Raw genomic sequence first — 13,195 nt, forward strand, 5'->3', positions numbered from 1 at the left:
ACTTCAATTTTTAAAATGAAGCTTCACAAATGTAAGTTGAAGGAAATAGTGTTAAAATGAACTGTGCACAGTCTAGTAAATTTTTATAATTTCTAGGCATACATTTCCAAAATTCAGTGTACTGTTGTGTTTCACGATGTTCCATAAACAGAGCTTTAAGCTGGGTGTCATGCTTAAGTTAGATTATTTCATTTAGCAAATTAGTTTTAGGAAATCCAGATTGGCAGAATAATTTGAGATCATCATGTCCTACATGCCGAGGGTTCTCTACGAGATTGAAACAGCTTCGAATACGTCTAACATCTGCAAATCTGTTTTTTATTTCTTCCAGATAGGATTCCAAATAGTCTTTTATATTTTGGTAAATAGTTTCGGCGATAGCTAAGCCTGATCGGAACATAGGAACAGTTCGAAAATTAGAGAGATCTTTTACTTAGAGTTCATTTGTATATAATTGAAGTTTGGTTTCAAATGCAAGCATTTTGTTAGTCATTTGCCCAATTATCTCGCTTTTTCCTTGTAATTCCAAGATCAGTGTGTTGAATTTTTGTGTAACATCGGTAAAAAAGCTGTAAGTATCAACCATTCATCATCAAGAGGCTCAGGATAATTTTTGTCACTTTGTTGTAAGAATAAAATAATTTCAGATTTCAAATTGACAAATCGTTCCAGCACTTTCCATTTGTTTAGCCAACTAATAGCAGTATGTAGGAGAACATAACTGTAACAAGCTTGCAATTCCTAGAGAAGTTCTTTAAATTTTCGGTGATTAAGTTCACGGACACGAATGAAATTTATGACGCTTATAATTGTTTGCATAACATTCTTCAATTTGGTATTTGAAATTTGACACGCCAAAGTTTCATGATGCAGTAAACAGTGAATGGAGAGTAAATTTGGCAGATTCCATTCCTTCTTAATCAGTGCTAACAAACCATTTTTGACGCCCGTATTGACGTACAACCATCTGTACATACTGGTATTAATTTGCTCATAGATAAGTTATTTTTTTTTCACAAATTCCTTAATTGCATCCACAAAATCACATCCTCTTGTATGACCTTTCATGGTTATAACTGCTAATAAATCATTTGTGCAGTGACGCACAAATAGTGAAAACTGACTCCTCGAAGCTAAATCTGTACTGGAATCACATGTAAGACTGTAGTATTTGCATAGTTTATTAACTTTACTTTATTAATTACTGCCGCAAACATATATTTTGAAATATCTTCTGTACGCTGTCAACAGGTAGGTTCTGAATGTGTGGGATTATTTATTTCAGCTGATATTTGTTTACTGTTAGAGAAATTTTGAAACAAATTTTCAGAAACAGTCATCATACATTGCTTCACTAATTCAGCATGAGTGAGAGCTTTCATATTTTTGCCAGAATGTTACATACTTGGTACGATGCTCTTGTGACAGCCTCACTTTGCCCAACTGCTGCTAACATGACGTTTTGTTGACGACGAATGGTAGATTTTAGATGAGCAACTTTTTCCTTTCTTTCATTTGAATTCAAACGAAAAGCTACTGTAAATTAATTGTACTTACTTGTGTTGCGTAATGACTTTCCCGACTTAAATCACAATTCTACGCAGTTTCCGTACACAAAACACCGCTAGCGAGACAAGTACATAACTATTGCTACCCGAGCGAACCCGAGAAGGGTCGCGGGCCGCAAGAAAACAATCTGGGACGCGTGCTGCCCGCGGGCCGCAGTTTGACGATCACTGCTCTGGATCACCTTAACATCTAAAACCAAATATAGATAAATAAGTACTGTTTAAATGTAGAGTTTACCTGTGCTTATTTACGTACATCTTAATCAAATTCGACTGTCTTGGTCTTCCATTGTTATTGTTCGCACATGTACATTATTCGTCTCTATACTTATCCCGATTCCAGGACTGTAACTACTTAGTGTTCGATGTTGAATGGTTTCTGAAGCTATAGGAATGATGCATACTTTAGTTGATTTTTTTTTCTATGACCACTGTGTGCTATTCTCGTAGCTCTTTTATTATTGCACCAAAGCTATGACATTGTCAATACAGTGGAAAAACTTGCAACTGATTACAGTGTACGGTCAGTTACAGTAAATGCGCTGTTTTTATGGTGATGTATGAATGGTAATTGCGTGTATGTGTCGCTTTGCCAGAGTTTTATGTTCCATTTGCAGATACGCAGAGAGTTACGCTGACGTAACTGAATCCATTGAGCTGCAGCAGAACAAAGTACCGGAGCACTGACTGCACTGGAAAACAGATGCTTCTGTGGAGGGGAAACAACGCTATCTGGCGCGTTCTGTTCACTCTCCTAGAAATGTCACAACTAGTAAACGAAGCTTTGACATTAAGCCGGATAATTACACACACGTGAAACACTGGAGTTACGATAAAAAAAAATCGAGGTTCGGAGAAAGGAGGTAATTACAGTGTGATGAGACAGCATGTTTTCTGTTGATCCATAATCTACCTTTAGATCAATTAGACCACCGCGTATGAAACAAGTCACGCCAGCTAACAAATCAGGGACAGGGCTATAGCACATTTGTAAATAATGCAGAAGGAAACCGTCAGTGTCTATTTTAAGAACCACATCGGAATTTTTCTGTAACGATTCGAGAAAATGTGCATGTAATGTAATGACACATTGCGCCTCAAAGACATACAATACCTTAAAGGCTGCACCAAAGATTAAATTGAGGCATGTAGATTATAATCTTTGTAATGTTTACATTGGATTCTCTTTTGTTTCATACTCCATGAAGGAGTTAAGAGACACTTTCGATTGTTACCTTGTAGACGATGGGCGTAATTTTTGGTGTGTGCGGAAAGGCAGCCATATTGTTAGTATTTATGGTTTGTGCGACGAGCACAGCAAGTCTTATTGTGTTGTGAATAAAAAAAATAGTGAGAAGTATCGAAGTTTTACGAGAATTATTTAAAGCGACGTAGCATTGTATTCCCTTGTTTCCACCGTCTTCGTGAAGGAAACCGATGCCGACTTAGGAAGATACACACGGTCAACAAAGAGAAGAACATCGATGCCGACTAATGAATTAATATTGTGGAAGAAGGACTATTTCTACGTCTAAAGTGAGAACTCTGATAAAATCTACAATGACGTAGAATTCAAAAATGTAATTAATCGGAATTGTAAATTATATTACAGGCAAAATTTCACGCAGCACTGAATTTGTCTGCATTAAAGCCGGTCAATAAGGTCTATAAAAAAGCCTTTCAAAAATTCTAATGTTCCAGTTCCATATCCATAATTTTTCCTCTTTTCAAAAATCAATAAATATAACTTTATTTATTTCGCCGCACTGGCGACCGCTGATAGGGACAGTGCTGGTGGAACAAAGAGTAAGTACTTGATTGTTGTACTACAAAAGTACTTGTACTAATCACTGTTTCTCTGCTACATGACGCACATGGAAAATGACGAATAAGATGAAACAATATTAACTGTATAAACGGATGGCACAATAACCACAAGGACAAGGATTTACAAAACTAACGTCATCGTGAGTGAAGCAGCTCAGCCGGAATTAAGGCAGGAAAGCGCAAACGCATGCAGCGGCTGCACCTTGGCTTAGCTCCACTTAAAGCAGAACCTTTTCCTTTCCATATTAAAATCCAGGTAGTGTTGGTGGCAACACACAATTACACTTTGATAATTACTTTTTTATGTTCAATAATCGCAGGATTAGAAGACTTAGTGCGCCATCTTGTAAACTTCCGACGCGCAACAAATAACAATCGTGAGATTTTTATTAATTCAACTGCGAGAGAATTTAAAGATTTAGATTAACAGTAAAGTACATATAAAAATAATACATTCACAATGGAATCGGAGAATTTTAATTTGACAAATGTTCATGGACACGTCACAGATTCTGACAATAGTGACGTAAATGATGACGCAATTAGTTTTTCAGCACAACATAATGCAGATGTAAATAAAATTCAATTGCACTCCACAGGGATTAAAAATAACGAACCACTTGCAAGTGAAACCTTGTACACAGTCAATGAAAATATTTCGCGTGAAATCAGTGAACCTAGCCCGGTTTCGATTCAATCAGACCGTGGTAAAAGAACAATGGCTACAAATAATGGCATAAATACACACACAAGCTTCGTCAGTTACGCTTGAGGCATTATATAATCTGATGTCAAACGTGAGCGAGCAATTATCTGATTTAAAGATGAGTCACAACACCACAACGAACACAAAACTGTCGAATCTAGAACTCAGCCACAACACAACCAACACAAAACTGTCGAATCTAGAACTCAGCTACAACATGACAAACACAAAATTGTCAAACATGGAAATTGGTTTCCAACAGCAGTTTTCAACTGTGAACGCGCAATTTGAAAATATGCACAAACATTTCGATCAAAAGATCGAAGGCACTGTCATCAAAACAGTCAACAGTGTATACAATGTATTGGCAAATGATTTAGAAACGAAATTGTCAGATCTTACAAACAAACAGGAACAGGAACTGTCAAATCGTAGAAACACACAAACACAAACAGTACAAAAAGAAATACATGAAAACGTACATGCTATTCAATTAAATTTAACCAGAGTAGAGTCCGCATGTGAAGATATACCTGACCAAGTTAATAAAGTTAAGGAAGAAGTCGGTCTTCTGAAACAGGAAACTCAACGTATCAACGTGGACATTATCAAAATAAATGAAACTTTAGAAATCGGTAATGTAAATGAATCAATAACTGACCGGGAAACAAAACTTTTTGAAAAATTAGGTAATGAAATCAAAGTAGCCGAGGACAGAATACGTAAGGAAATTGCGGGTAGACTGAATGTTTCAAATGATTTGTCTACATCAAGCAACAGGCAGCGTGACACTTATTCGCCCGTACCAGATTACGATGTCAATAACGCAGAATATCACGCGCCCAGTCCGGCGTATGTGCACACACCTGCGCAGGCAAACAATGGCTATTCGCCAAACGCGGTGCTGCAACAGGCAGTAGGCGTGTCGCCTTGCATCTCGACGATTCTAGTCGATGAGAACCTGTTGAAACAGACAGTTTCCAGTTTTCTCCACAGAATCCAGAAAAACTCATCCAGTCGTATTCGTCAGAGCACTTAAAAATGTCTTACCAAGAAACTGGACTGATGCACAGAAGATTAGATATGTAATAGGCTTCACACAAGGCGACGCACTTTTGTAGGCCACAGACATGGCTGAACAGTGCGTCACCTATGAACAATTTGAAAAAAGGCGTCACCTATGAGCAATTTGAACGGGCTTTCTTGGAGAAACATTGGTCAACTGCGGTCCAAGAAAGACTGCGACGTGAGGTGTTCAACTCACAACCGTTCAACCTAAAAAACGGCGGGTTGAGAAAGTGTTTCGAAAAGTATTTGAAAAAGACGCGCTATTAGAAGAGTCCAATACCGCATGTAGATGTTCTCAAAATTCTGAAAAACTTACGCGAAAAATTGGTAACCATACCGGAGAACGACCTTGAATACTTTCTTTCCGTGCTTGACTCAATTGATCTAACATATGAAGAAGAGCCGAACACAAGTAATCGGAATGAACACGCCGTAACCAATCAAAACAACGGTAACCGGAATCGTTTTAATGGCAGTGGACGAAACCAACACAGTTGGCATCCGTATGCGACAAGGCCAAATAATGGAAAGGGGGATTACGGAAATCGGAGGAATTCGTCGCCACAGAGACGTGAAGACCGAAGATATAATACAGATTACGGTCCACGCCGGTATGGGAATTATGGAAATCACGTGAATGATTGATCATGTCCGCGTTATGAAAGGCGGCACACAAATGAAAATTACGATAGTTACAGTAATAGGAATGACCGAGCAAGGAGAAATAGCGACGGCCGGCTGCAAGAAAATGTTGCACGCAGCGGTCCGGAAACTAATTGGCAACAGAATAACCACTCACTACACTTCGTAGAGGTAACGGACAGTAATCAAGCAACGCCTTTGTCCTCCCCGGTAAACAACAATCGGTCGCAATGAGCCCCCACCGGCCCACCGATTTCACAACAGGGAGCACAAACAAGCACACATTATATCTTAAACAATTATTTTTAAGATATGATCAGGATGCCACCGTAGAAGAAGATCTATGTGAAGAAATGAAAGCACTGAACAAGGTAAGTGACCTCGTGCAGCATGTAATAACAGCAAAGATAGGAATTATAATTACCAACGTAGTTTTAGATACAGACGCACCTACGAATATTATTTCTAACAGTTTAAAGAAGTTTCTAAAGCATTAAAAGTACCAGTGTTGCCAACTGAAAATTGTAAAATCTTGACAGCTGTAGGTAACAAGTCAAAAAGTATTAAGTGGCAGACGCAAATACCTGTTACCATTAGCGATGTCACGATAAACTGTACATTCTTAATCGTTGACAAATTAATCGTCAATTGTATTTTAGGTATGGAAGTTTTCCGGCAGTATAAAGTAAACATCAACATAGGCAGTGGACTTCGCTATTTCCGAGTGGGCAGTAGTAGTGTGAAGGTCAATCTTGTAAAGTCAACAATAGAGCGTAATGGCCAATTACAGAAACAAGCTGAAGTAAAATTAGTTTACCCACAAGTGTTACTGATAGATATTCATTTCCCCGAACTATTAGACACGGAAATAATTAACGAACAGGCCGCCCACGAGAAGGTAGAAGAATCCACTTGTCTTCCAGAAACTCAACAAAATGAACTAGCAGATCTTATTTATGAATACCGAGACATTTTTAGAAAACAGCAGACAATAATAAAAAATTATGAATACAAGATGTAAGTCTACCCACATGAAACGTACTGCCATAAATCACATGCGATACCATGATCAAAGAAGGAAGCGGTTCGCAAAGCAATAGATACATAGAATGGTTCTGTGGAAGGTGATAGAACCTTCGCATTCACCGTACTGCAGTCCCATCCTAGCTGTCAGCAAACCTGACGGGTCAGTCAGATTAGTACTTGATGCGCGGGAAATTAGTAAGATCATCGTACCAATACACACTAGGCCGGAAAACTTAGATAAGCAATTGCTTAAATTTCATGGAGTGAAATATTTAACATCCATTGACATGAAGGCTTCGTATTGGCAAATTGCCCTATATAGTGACAGCAGAAAATATACTGCGTTCATTCATGCTGGCAGAAGTTATCAGTTCCAAGTACTGTCATTTGGACTCAACGTGAGTGCTGGGGTGTTTGTAAAGACTTTAGAGTATTGGGTCCAGAACTGATTAGCAAAGTGGCGTTGTATGTAGACGATCTCTTGATAGCCACGAAGACCTGGCAAGAGCATGTAGAATTGGTACACAAGGTGCTCCAAAAGTTCCGAGAATATGACGTCACAGCAAATTTTAAGAAGTCCGAATTAGGATGGGTCGAATAAAATTTTTAGGCCACATTATTTCACCAGGCGGAATTTTACCAGATCCAAAAAAGCTTGATGCCATAAAATATTTCCCCTCACCACAAACACGCAAACAAATGAAAACTTTTCTGGGGGTCACGTCATTTTTTCGAAAATTCGTGCCCAAACAGTTACTGAATAGTGATTCCCTACTCAACCTTTTAAGGAAAAACCACACATGGTTGTGGACAGAAAAATGTGAGGAAGAATTCGTAAAAATCAAACAGGCACTCATAAACGCACCCATTTGAAGCATCCTAATATGAACTACAACTTTTGTTTGAACACAAACGCCTCATGTCAGGGAGTACGCTCTTGTCTGTTCCAATTACTAAATGATAATGGAGAACAGAAAGTAAACATAATTAGTTTTGCCAGTAGAACGTTAACGGAATGTGAAAAGAACCTATTCGGCAACTGACCTTGAAGCGTTAGCTGTAGTGTGGGCTTTCCGCAAGTTCCAATACCATCTCTGGGGAAGGCATACGCGAGTGTTTTGTGACCATCAAGCATTATCGTTTTTACTCACACGTAAATTGCTGCACAAACGGAATTTGATTTCGAGATAGTTTTTATCAAGGGTGAACAGAATGTAATTGCCGACGCATTATCGCGTTTGCCACAAGGCTTGGGCGAGTTCAATGAATTGATCGAACAGACTTCCGATTTTAGAGTTTTTCTGATGCATGATGGCACATTTCAACCATATTACAGAAAGATGTGTAAAGACATGAGCAAACTGCAAAAGGAAGACAATAGATGGAGACAAGTTATACAAAAACTGCAGGCAGATGACAATAGTACAATGAAACAATATGACACACTGTTAATCGATGTTCTTTTCTACCGGCGCAATCCACAATCCAACACCTGGTGTGTATGCATCCCGGAAGAATACATAGGCAATTTGATAAGACACACACACAGAGTATGGGGACACTATGGGGTATCAAAATGTACAGAGAAAATATCAACGTATTGTTACTTCCCGAATCTCAGACGCAGGATTGAACAAATAATAAAAAAGTGTACAACATGTCAGAAGGTTAAACATCTTAATAGATCTTGTTTGGACGTATTACACCCTATCATTCCAACTAGACCAAGAGAACTAGTTTCCGTAGACGCAGCAGGACCATTTCCACGAGCTAGGGGAGGCGTTAGATATGTGATCGCATTTTATGTCGTCTTCACAAAGTACTTGAAAATGTATGCTAAAAAAGCAGTACTGTCGGGATCAATAATGAAACGCATGATGGAAGACTACATACCACTAGTGGGAAAACCGAAAATTATATTAACTGATAATCCAAGAAACTTCACTAGTAATAAATGGAAAACATTTCTCGAATCTCCAAACAAAATATATATTGGTATCCAAATTCCACACAGAATCGAGCCCGATTGAGAGAAATTTTAAAGAATTTAATCGCTTCATAAGAACTTATATACCAAATAAACAGACAAAATGAGTAGAATACATAGCCCCGTTTCATCATATCGTAAATAATTTCATTCATTCTTCAACAGGCTTTACACTTACACAGTTAATGTTTCAAGGCACAGAACTTAACGAATGGGCTAAACCTTTACCTAAATCAGCCGCAAAGGAAATAACACTAGACGAAAAGGTACGTCAAGCATTACTACAGATGGAAGAACAAGCAGAAATAAGGAGAAAGCAGTTCAACAAAAAGATAAGAAAGGTTACAGAATTTAACACTGGACAGGAAGTACTATTACGTACCCACCCAAAATCCTCTAAAATTAAGGCATTAAACAAAAAGTGGCAGTTGTTGTATGATGACCATCTCATTACAATAGACAAACCTGACCCAGGATGTTATCTGTTAGGTAACACACGAACGGGCAAGGTGAAAGGGTTATAGCCCCACAAGGATATCAAGGAATTTTTTCATTAAAGGTTATATGTTATTTTAGCAAAATTGAAATTATGAAACCTTGGACCACATGGTAAAATTGCTGTCATTAACCTAAGAAACTCGCGAATCCGAAAAAAAAGAAACCTCTAAGTCTGGTGTTTGTAGTTTAAGAAATACATTGAAAAAGACTCAGTTAGTGGAAAACATGCATTAAACGTCGAAACTAGTAACCAACTGGGGGCATATGCCAGCTTATAAACGCATAGTTAACCACACCGAGTGAAACATGTGTTACTCTGAGTCTTAACACTATAAAATAAACCACACGGTACTTTTGTAGTCTAATTCAGTTATTTAAGTGAGAGGAACAATGACAAATTAGCGCGAAGGTCAGAGTTTGTTCGCTTGAGACGAGCAACAAACCACCCGTCGAAGTTGCAATCCAACGCTCAGCTGATGAGCACACGATAGCTGCATGGCAAGACAGGGCATTGGACGCGCTGTAGGCAGTGAGCCGGGGAGAAATCTCTCCCCTTCCCTGTCCGATCAGCTGAGTGTATACAAAGCGCAAAGGCGCATGCGCGGTCGAGTCCAGACGACACGTGACTCATATTACATGATGGTGGCTATCACGAATAATGTTCAGCAACAATGCAGAGTTTTCCCCGCGCCTACAGTCCAGTCGTGGTACATAATCGCGCATGCGCGGAACGTTTAAAAGTTTTGAAACCACGCTTACTATGAGACACAGTGACAAAAGTCGTTCAAAAACAAGAAAGAAAATGCTACACAAGTCTTGTAAATAGTAGCTTAGAAAATTTAATTATAAGCTAGTACTACGTAATAAAAGTCAACATACAAGTACATACTGATCATGGACGGTATTGTAATATTATATTGAGTAAAATCTTAGCTTGTACGGAAGGAGAAAGAAAATAGCACGATACAAAAAAAATGCAGATATATAACCGGAAGAAAGGCTATGTACACGAGAACAACACACAACTACATATAGCGAAAAGCTAGCAACAAAGAGGAAAGCAAAGAGATAACGCATACATTTACATTACACAGTAGCGAGCGATTTTCAGAATGAACAAGATAAACGCGTGAATTTTTGTGACTAAGGAAGAGAATGACACAAGCTTTAAAATTGGAAAATAATTAACAGATTTATGCAACGTAAGTAGCGAACTGAATAAAAAAAATGGTTCAAATGGCTCTGAGCACTATGCGACTTAACTTCTGAGGTCATCAGTCGCCTAGAACTTAGAACTAATTAAACCTAACTAACCTAAGGACATCACAGACATCCATTCCCGAGGCAGGATTCGAACCTGCGACCGTAGCGGTCGCTCGGCTCCGGACTGTAGCGCCTAGAACCGCACGGCCACTCCGGCCGGCTGAACTGAATCTCCCTCAAAACAAATACCTAGGCTTTAAAGAGAGAAACATATTAGCGTTCGGAAACACCTAAAGTACTCAGCAAACAACTTTGTAGAATATATAAGCTATACACGAGGGTACATGTACGAAAGCTAAAGAGTAAGGAGGAAAATATGGAATGATTGCACATTAATGGACCGTAAGGCAGTTATGTATGTAAGAAGAAATATTTAGTTGTAAGTATTATTTGTATGAGGGGACGATGCTCAGCACACCCTGAATTATTTTGGAATGTTGAGGGAATGGTGCAGGGTACCGAAAAAGGGCCTCACCAGCAAAGTGTATATTATAGTGGTAGATATTTTTTGTGTGTATAAACGTTTGTATGAATATGTGAAAGGAGAAAGAAGCTCTGTACATGTACGGAACCTAAACAACATAGAAGTGTATAAGGAGAATTAAACTCTTAAGACAACCTCGTATAAACAGGTATACCTAACGTCAAGAAACAACTTAATTAAAACCGTAAGACTCTACGAGTTTACGAGAAAATACGAAAAACCTGATACACGGTGCAACATTAGCTATCCTTCACTCAAGAATGCAGAAGGAAGTTATGATTTTCTTTACACACTTGAAACATGAAATGATAAATCATGTCAAAATTATATCTTTCATACATATCACGATTTACAGTCACAAAGAATGAAAATGATATCGCCGCTATACGAGAAACAGGTAAGTAGTGTGATCGACGATCTGTAAGCAAAGGAATCGTCTATAAAATGAATTATGAACAAAAACGTCATACAGAATTTTATACTGCACTGAAGCTATAAAAGTCAGATTATTCGTGTACATAGATTTTCATGAGAACCATTGCATTAAAATGTTTGTATTTTTTTTCTCATGATAACACAAGGCGCCTATAAGCGCACTTTAATTGAAGGTGACACGCGCACACAAGGGCGTGCCGCTATTATGAAACACTGTACATAGTAATAGTAATTACACCCTGAACTTCAAAATTTTATGTTTATATGTCCATGTTAATGTAGGAAGTTTTATTAGGGGTAATGATTTAGAAGCACATCAGAACGTGCTTAAGCACAAAACACTGTACATATTTGGGTTATGCTGCATATAAATGATTATTTCGTGCATTTTCAGATTTTATACGTAAAAACCGTAGCATACACGTAGTCGTTGCCATTACCCTAAGTAGAAGGTAGAAAATTCCCTTCCCAAGCTTCAGTGGAGCGGCTACAGGTGTATTCTCTGCATGCTGATGCATGTCGTTGCGTATGAAGAATACATAACGTAAGGTATATCTTAACTTACACTCGAGCTCAAAAATGAAAACAAAGGACTTGTTCCTTCTAAAAGATTAGTGGAAAAATGTGTGAGTGTCAGTAAAATCCAAAACGAAGAAGCCACTATAAGTGGTCAAAAAAATTTTCAATTTTGGTCGATAGTTTTTTCCTGTAATTAATGTAAACAATGCATTGTATGTGTTAAATGTTATTCCATTGTATGTGATATATTTTGTATTTCATGCCAAGTCCCGTGACTTACAAATTTGTGAATGCTTATGTACATTCACCTGAAGCATTGAGTGGAATGAATCTCGGTGCAATAGGTAAAAGGGGTTAATGCGAAGAAAAAAGTGTAGTGAAAAAGAAAGTTTCGATCGCAATACTCGCGGTTAAAGTGGTGTGTGTAGAAATTAAAATTGTCCACAGTAGTGCTACGTTCAAGTGTCAGCGAGCCTAAACAAGTGACATCGAAAATTGAGGCCTGTATCGTCAAACGACCCATGGCGTCACAATAGGAAAAGACAATGCCAAACAAGTTTGACATGGTACGCTTCTTACCTGGAGCTGCATCGACGGGATCGTCCTCCGCCTCGCACATAGTGTGGTGTGTTCTTCGGGGCACATATTCCAACGTACCTCGTCGTATCCAGTCAAAGTACTGGAAGGAACTACAAAAAGCACACGCATACTGGGTACCCGCACGTCGGTGTATATTCAGTGCACTGGCGTGCCGCCCGCTAACGTACAACCAAACAATCAGGCACGCGTATCACTCGCCCATATTCAACACTGGGGCTAGCGAACAAAGCTCGTCGCCCCAGAATAAATACAGAAAGCAATACAAGGACTTAATTTTCACCTCTGATGAGGAGAGAAATATTTGTAAATAACATTGTATTCATTGTATATTTTATTGTAGAAACTTTACTACACGATGTTTTCACAGTATTAACCAAAACTTTGTATATTAGGATTAAGGTTTGTAAATATTAGCATAAGTACACCAAAAACTGACACACACTCACTAATACCAAAGAATTCACAGTGCCATGAAACTGAGACAGTAAAAATGAAGTTTGTAAATAAAAGACCCTCAAACCTATCAATTGCAAGGTCGAATACTGTTTCCTGTCAACCAAATAAAATTTTCT

The sequence above is a fragment of the Schistocerca piceifrons genome, chromosome 6, assembly GCF_021461385.2.
Source record: "Schistocerca piceifrons isolate TAMUIC-IGC-003096 chromosome 6, iqSchPice1.1, whole genome shotgun sequence".
NCBI classification, from domain to species: Eukaryota; Metazoa; Arthropoda; class Insecta; order Orthoptera; family Acrididae; genus Schistocerca; species Schistocerca piceifrons.